Source organism: Trachinotus anak, unplaced genomic scaffold, assembly GCF_046630095.1.
Source record: "Trachinotus anak isolate AG129_WGS33_773 ecotype Australia unplaced genomic scaffold, CSIRO_AGI_Tana_v1 ptg000012l, whole genome shotgun sequence".
Taxonomy (NCBI): domain Eukaryota; kingdom Metazoa; phylum Chordata; class Actinopteri; order Carangiformes; family Carangidae; genus Trachinotus; species Trachinotus anak.
Genome location: NW_027273863.1, coordinates 23,763,621 through 23,771,505, shown reverse-complemented (window position 1 = coordinate 23,771,505; position 7,885 = coordinate 23,763,621).

Sequence of the window (7,885 nt, the reverse complement as noted above, 5' to 3'; positions counted from 1 at the left end):
TGCGTCACATAATTAAATAACAAATATGGTGAAAACAACATGGACATAAAAAGAAATATAATCTATTTCTTCACTACATGTGACCAAGCATTTGCTGGTGCATGTTTTATACCAGCTAAAAAACACTGGCACAAGTATCAGAAAAGCAGAGAGCATTTGTGTTTGCTGTTTGGAAGTGAGTGAGACATGAATACAAATGAGAACTGTAAAATGAGCTATTACCGTCTCCGTGAAGCAGATGCTATTAACTTTAAAAGTGAGGTGATATTTCTTATCTAACTTTTATTGTACTGACTCTGTGCTATTTTACCTTCATTTAAACTTAATAAAAAAAATCTATATATTTTAGAGTTACATAATTCTGAAAGTTCTGAAAATTGCAGAGATCAATTAAGTGTTAGTGGATTGACAAAAAAATAAAAAAATCCATTATGAGATGTAAGAGGAGGCACAAATGGGCACAAACTCATATACCAGATAATAAACCCCCCCCCCCACTAATAATATGAGGACCGTTAACCACAGGCAGCCAAGCTCAAAAGTACAAGTTACACCTTTAATTGGCAGACTGTGAACAACTGACTAACCTCCTCACTCAAATGGATGAAAACTGAATGTGTGAGAGTAAAAGCCAGCAAAAAGACAGAATATAAGCGATTCCGAGTTTCACGTCTGTCAGATTCTACTTGTCCTGAATGAAACATAATGATTAGCGCAAGGAGAAGAGATTACAAAGATAAGAATCTGATGAGAATTCACTGGTAAACAATGAGATTTTCAAATTGCCTTTGGTAGATACTGTGAAATCCAAGAATAGAAGTTAATTATGAGGCAAACCCAATTGTCAAGCAACCAGATTTGACCAAAGCCATTCTTGAAAGGTTAATGAGGAAGGCAGATCTTTTTACAGGGAAAGTAAAAATGAGCAAGTTTCAAAGCAATTTAATGTCACAGCGAGTCTGAAAATAAAACTTCGCTCCCAAGATCATTATAACGTAAACTATGTCTTGTGGCAAGTGATGTTGCCTATAATAAGATACTAACTAATGTAAAAAAAAGAAGAAGAAAGAAAGTTGGATGGCTTCAAAAATAAATAATAGATAATAATAATAATAATAATAATAATAATAATAATAATAAATCAAAAATAAGCCCATATTGATGAGTTTTTTAGAGAAGAACAGAGTTTTATGACTTCAGACAGACTCTTTTGCTGTGCTGGTCTGTTGACTCATGTGATGCTGATTCATTTTCTGTTACGAGGAGGTGTGATTTCATGGTGTGTGTGTTTGTGTGTGTGTGTAGGTGTGAAGGCCTTGAGGACTTTTTTAGCCATCCGCTGCCATACTACACACACACACACACACACACTTAAAGGACACACGGATATCCAACTGACAGGCTCCACACTGAAACTCTCCTCCAGGTCAGATCGATGCAGGTCAGCCAGACAGGAAGCATCTCAAAGGTCAGAGAAGCACTCGCACCAACTTCATGCCTTTAGGAAACACACTATGGATCTCCTGAGGTATCGATCCCCGGAGAGTGCCGATGTTAAGCACTTCCACGTGTATCTACTCATGTGCTTCTTTCACCATCGTGCAGCACTGAATTCTTGAATTACTATAACTTCAAGTCTTTAGCAGGATGACAGTTAGACCTGTTAAATCTTGAGTGGAGATGAATGCAATGCTGTACATCTAACATATTAGAGTACCACCTCCTTCAAGCAAGAGCACTGTGAACCTCAACCCTGCCAACCTACTGACTCTGCCACTGGCCGAAATTTCAGTTTTTCTATTATTAGTCTGCTCGATTCATTGGAGCACACTCATGTTCACTCATGTTTCACTTCTTTATTCAAGCAGTTGCTTTTGTGCAACACAGTCTTTTTCAGTAGAGTTTTTTCTCTCAGTGAAACTGAACAGTTTTTATGCAGATCCACAAACACACATTTACAAGACAGTACTATATTCTATAGTTACTCCCATGTTTTTCATTTTTAAATCACTGATCCACCATAATTTTGCCCAGAAAATACACTGTACAGCTACATCACATTTCTTATAGCATCTTTTTGAAAATGTCTCATTAGTGCCAAGAATTGAAGCCGCACGACGGAGCCCATGCACCGTGAGGCTGTAACACTCTAATGTCATCTGGCTGCTGCTAATAGAAATGGAAACGCTCGCAAAAGATGAACCAAAGTGGATATTCTGGCTCTAATTGGATGATTTTTACAAGTTTATTTATATATTTTTAAGAGTTTTTTTCCCCCCTTGGTTCAGTCTCTACTACAAATATGTTTCCTGTTGGTTGATGAAGACAACTAAGCCCTCACACAAATAAACCTAAACCATAAGTGGGGACCTCCTGTGGTATAGTATGTACACATCCACATACAGTCTGCTTGTTACGGGATGAACTATACAGTGGAGATTGATATGATGGGTGGTTGTCATCTGACACAAAAGAGCGTGTCATGGATGTATTAGCAGAGTATATTAGTGGTGCCCACTCACATGAAATCCGTTGACTTTAAAAATTTAAGGAGGATGTTAACGACAAGTTCAAAACCAACAGAAAAAGTATAAAAAACGGTACACCCTCGTCACGAATAACTGTGACGGGGTGTTAACATTAAGGATAATCCTGTTCCTGTTCATTGGGTTTGTGTTGCTAGGTAACAGCTTGGGGTTTCATTTTTATTTCCTGTCAGCTACTGATATTAACAAACACTGTAACAGGAAATAAAACCAGACCAAATTAGCCTGCTGAGTGTGGAGCAGTCTGCAGAAATGAAACAGAGGCTGTACTTAACACACACTGCAACCTTTCTGTTGCGAGCCAACCCATCACCCAAATGTAATTACTGTGGTCCATTTGATGCTATCCACTGGGAGCCCTTGTTTATCATTATTACAGTATAAACATTAACATCTGTTGACCAAAAGTGTGGATGACTTTAACTGTCAGTTCAGCTTTGCTTACACTAAAGGATTAGAACAAAATCCGGTGTAGCGCTACAGGGAGTGTCCTTCTACTGTGCTTCAGATGAATTATAATCTACATATGATTATAAATGATAGCATGTGATTCTACAAGTCATCCTGACAGCTGATAGATGACGCTTTGAGAGTTGTGTCAATGTATCTCTTAGTGTTAAAATCATGTTCACACATTCGTTGCCGGATTTACACAAACACAAGAGACAGGCATGGCACCGGGAAACACGGAAGTGGGTAAAAGCAGGGAAATATTGCCAGTTTAAGATGGATGTGACAGTGTTTACAAAAAAAAGGGGAAAAAAGGGGGGAAAAAGACAAACGGAAAAATTGACATTCAGTTGTGTTTTTTGAGACAGAGTTTTTCAGTCCCTGTGCCAATTTCCAGCCCAGGCAAGGGAAGAAAACATCAATTCAGTTTCGATTGTGTCAGGTGTTTTCTTATGCAATCGAGACACGTTTGGGGCCAGTGGAAAACAGTTTGAGCTCAAGATAGAGCCGCAGAGTGATGTCTCTAAAACAAGTCAACTGTGGTGATTGAAGTCATTAAAGTTAACAGCTATTGGCGGAAGAGAACACTTATACTTTACATTTAAAGCAGGACTATAACAAGACAAGATTTAGTCTCCATCAAAAGCCTGAGTAAAAATGGAAATTGCTCTCTGATCGCAGTGATACTTTAACAAATAATATTGTTGTTTTAAGTGTCACAATGAACCAAATCTCTGCTTCCGTGCAATATTGTTTTTGGTGTTAAAGTCCTACTAATCCAGACATTTATCACAGCCTTGACAGTCGATAAAGGTAGAGAGTAAAGAGTCTGCCTCTACCAAGAGAAGCCAAAATACAGAGTTGAATATATGAATATTTGGAAGTGCTATAGATAGGGCAGCCAAAGTGTAGCCCTTTCTGAATATAAAGTACGTTATTATACTTTATGTACATTTATTTATCAGGGACAATACAAATGAATTAGCAGCAATATGATGTAGAAGTGTCAGATTTAGCCAAAAGACAAATTTACATCTGTAGTCTTCGTTATTTTGCTGACATTATTTTGTTTGCAAAGAAAAATCTGTCAGATTTGAGTGTTTCAGGAGATAAATTGCTCAAACATCATCTAACATCATCAAACCCAAATGACTGAATAGTAATGCACTAGATTTAGAGCCTTCAGATCACAAACAATACTTCTTGCGGTTCATTTAATGTGGCAATTTGCCACTCAACCGTGAAAATATCTGCCACTGAGGACAAGAACATGTCCCTCTGTAAACATACAGCCTTCAAATCAAAGGGGAACAAATTAGTTGTCCTCCCTCCTGTGGTTTAGTTATGGCTTTTCTAAACATACCTCAAGGAAAATAGGTACAGAGGTGCCTTGAGAGAAAATTATCAAATATCCTGCACACAAGTAAAATTTAAAGTGCAATTAAAAAAGCTGCATGAGATGTGACCTGGATGGAAAATTTAAAATCAGCTATGCTATATTTATGTTCAACTTCCTTCTGGGGGTAATAGGGAAACTGCTATTCCAGGAAAGGTACAAATGATCAAAGTGGATCTGTACAAGAGGAACCACTTAAGTGAGCACAGATTAGTGGGTTAGCTAAGACCCTGTCCATGTCCACAACCTCTGACTGCTTATAAACTGAAACCCGTTCACGGCTGCGTTGTTAAATCTCACTGCTCCAAACCTGAACAATAAAATATCATGAATAAAATAAATACATTAAATAAATACATTCATGGCAGAGTTAGTGACACAAATTATATGCATGTTCAGAAACAGTAAACAATCCCAGCTACTACCAAAGATAGTGTGTGTAAAAGATGCCTGTTTAATCATTTCTTTGGTCCAGCTTGTTTCATTTTTTAGACACAACATAAAGCCTTATTTTGTTATGTAACAATTCTCTAGCAGAAGAAATCTCAAGGTACTCGCAAGCTGCAAGTGTCTGTGAACTTTAAACCTTAAACTAGCTCTCTTAACCTTGTCTGACATTGTGATTCCATTTCAGTTATTTTCACTTGTAAGTGAGTCCATGTAAACTTTGCTACCACTGTGGCAATAACAGGATAAGGGAACACCAAATTTTCCTTAATTTCCCAGGATCCTCTGGGAGGCAGCTGCTTTAAAGGCATCAACATTAGGCACCCAAACTGAGAGCAAGTGGAACAGAAACCCGTTGTTAGGTAAGATGTGAAATGCCTATGTTATAATAACAGTAACATAACAGTAACACAGATAGAGTCATGCCTACTTGCACACTAAGTGAGTAAGTGAGGTCGTAGTGTAAAGTTTGTGCAGATTTTCATTGGTAAGATGACGATTGTTTCATTTTGTGTTTAATTCTTTCTTTTATTCTGATGATGCTCTAGAAATCCTCAACTCAGTACAGAGAGCATTACTTATGTTGGTTCTCTACAAAATATTGTTTGTCAGTGGTTCGTTCCTAACCTTAATTCAAACTGTCTTCTTGACAACAACCTCTGGAAATACTGCTTTCAAACTGTAATGCTTTGTCTGTATCTGTTTTTAAACACCACAGGCCAATCCGCTTTGAATAAACAATGATTAGATTATAAATGTCAGCACCAAAATTCCTCACAGATCTTACATTAACGTAATTATAACAGTTGGAGACAGTTACATTCTCGCAGAGCACATAGTTTCTAACTTTTAATGCATGAGTCACCACAGTTGGAACCAGCTCACTAGCCTGTCTTTAAAGTTTCAGACATATAATACGAGGAGAAACACTTCTTGGACAAATAAGAAACACAAATGAAAGGACAAACAACAGCAACAACATTTCTGTACATTCTGTACAACACCGAACCTCATTTCTCCACAGCATCGCTCTATAATTCCTCCAGCAGCAATTATTGACAAAAAAACCCCCATGTACTCATGAGCAGGGAAAATGTCACATCCCTGCAAACTGTTTCACATGATCAAAGCTACTGTAAACTCTGGTCTGTCCACCAGGCCGAACTACTGACCCCTGAGGCAAGAATTACCATCACAGACTTTTAGATACTTCATGGAGGAAGATAAAGTGGAGGAAACAGAAACTTCTGGTGCTAAATTTATTTTAGTTTTTCGTAAGACAACAACTTATTTGGAAACTTAGATGCTGTCAATAGTTAAACATAAATAGAGACAAATGGGCATAGATGCAAAGATAGAGGGAGATTTTTGCTCCCCACCAACTGTGTTCATTTTGAATGTCACTTGTTCTCGGGTATGCATTTCTGTATTTGGCTGCTCTCCCCTGCAATCATCCCTTATCTGTGTGCACAGCAGCTGAGGGTTCGTCTCTGTGAATGAATGGGCTCAATAAACCTGTCACGACCCAGACTTGTTGACTCTGTACTGACTCAGGTTACAGGGATCCATCCTTTTTATTGGCTGCAGTTTGGCTACGGATTTACAACGTGATGTTCTGCTAACACCTGACCACGCCACGAAAACATAAAGTCACTTAATATAATTCACTCCTTTGTTGTTGAAAGCAACAACAACTGAGCAGCTCTGTAACAAGCAACTGTAGCAGAACAATTATTGAAATACTTGCATATATTGTAAAATACAGTCTTTGAACATACAACCTTATATAGGTTGGTATAAAATACATTGAATGCTGTTCTCCCATCAGTAAAACTCACATCAAATAAAAAAGAATGTTCATTTGCTTGGATTTGACTTTGACCTTTTGACTTGGACCTTTAGAAATTCAGGGTTTTTTTCAGTTATTCTGTCACCTCATTGCTTTTCCTGTACATAATCATTTGGTGTAAATACAGTATTGTCACATCATTATAATTGTGAACTTTGCATTATATTATCAAGTGCTTGTAATGCAGGGAATTTATTTGTTTTTAAGCTCATTAAACTTTGGTACATGTTTAATTTGCTTAGGATGAGGGTGTCGGGTAAAATGGCTAAAATGTTGCAACAAAATCTTTTTTGATGGTGTGAAATATTAGTTTACCAGTGTTTGTAAGCACAAAAAGGATATTTTCAACATATATCAGTAACTTAAACTCTCAAATGCTATTTTCAGTGTATGATATTAAATTTAAATTTTCAAAAAATATAAAATAGCCCTTTAAAAAGATATTTCCTAATATGCCATACAAAGTTATTACCCTTGACTACTCTCACAGCACATTATCATGGCCTTGACCTTTACCCTTTTTGTACAGTATTGATTGTTTTCAACATTGATGTATATTGACTAATACTGAGTCTGAACCACACATTTACCAACACTTAACAACATACTGAATAGCTCCTGTTGCTGCTTTGTGGATTTTATCTCTCTAAAATAAAGAGAGATCACAAAAAGGAAACTAAATGTTAAAAAGTAAACAGCTCATTTGTGAGGTGGAATATCACATATATGGACAGACATTTAAGTTAATTGCTCTATAGTGCATTAAGTAGCTCAGACTAGCTCACATAAGTCAACTTCCAGTTTTTCTCAAGAATTTTTAACTGGTTCAAGAGCTGATGAAGAGATGACGGTCGTCAGGTCCTGGGAGGGATAGTCGGGACATTAGTTTCTACGGCTGTCAGGACAGGTGCACACCAAGATTTTTGACTGACAGCCGAGCATGTCGAGGCATAGACGAACAGGCCCCTCTTCCAGATTAACTTTCCACTGCTCAAGCCTCAGAGATTGATCTGTGCCAAGGACTGGCAAAGCCTTGGTGTGGGTATTGTAAAAGGAGATTGGATCTGTTCTTTCAAGGAAAGAGCTCCCAAGGTTGTGAGAGAAAGAGCACGATAAAAGAAATATGGCACTTTTATTAAATCACTTACTATCATTGCCTGGGATTTGCTCACACACACTCACACACACACATACATA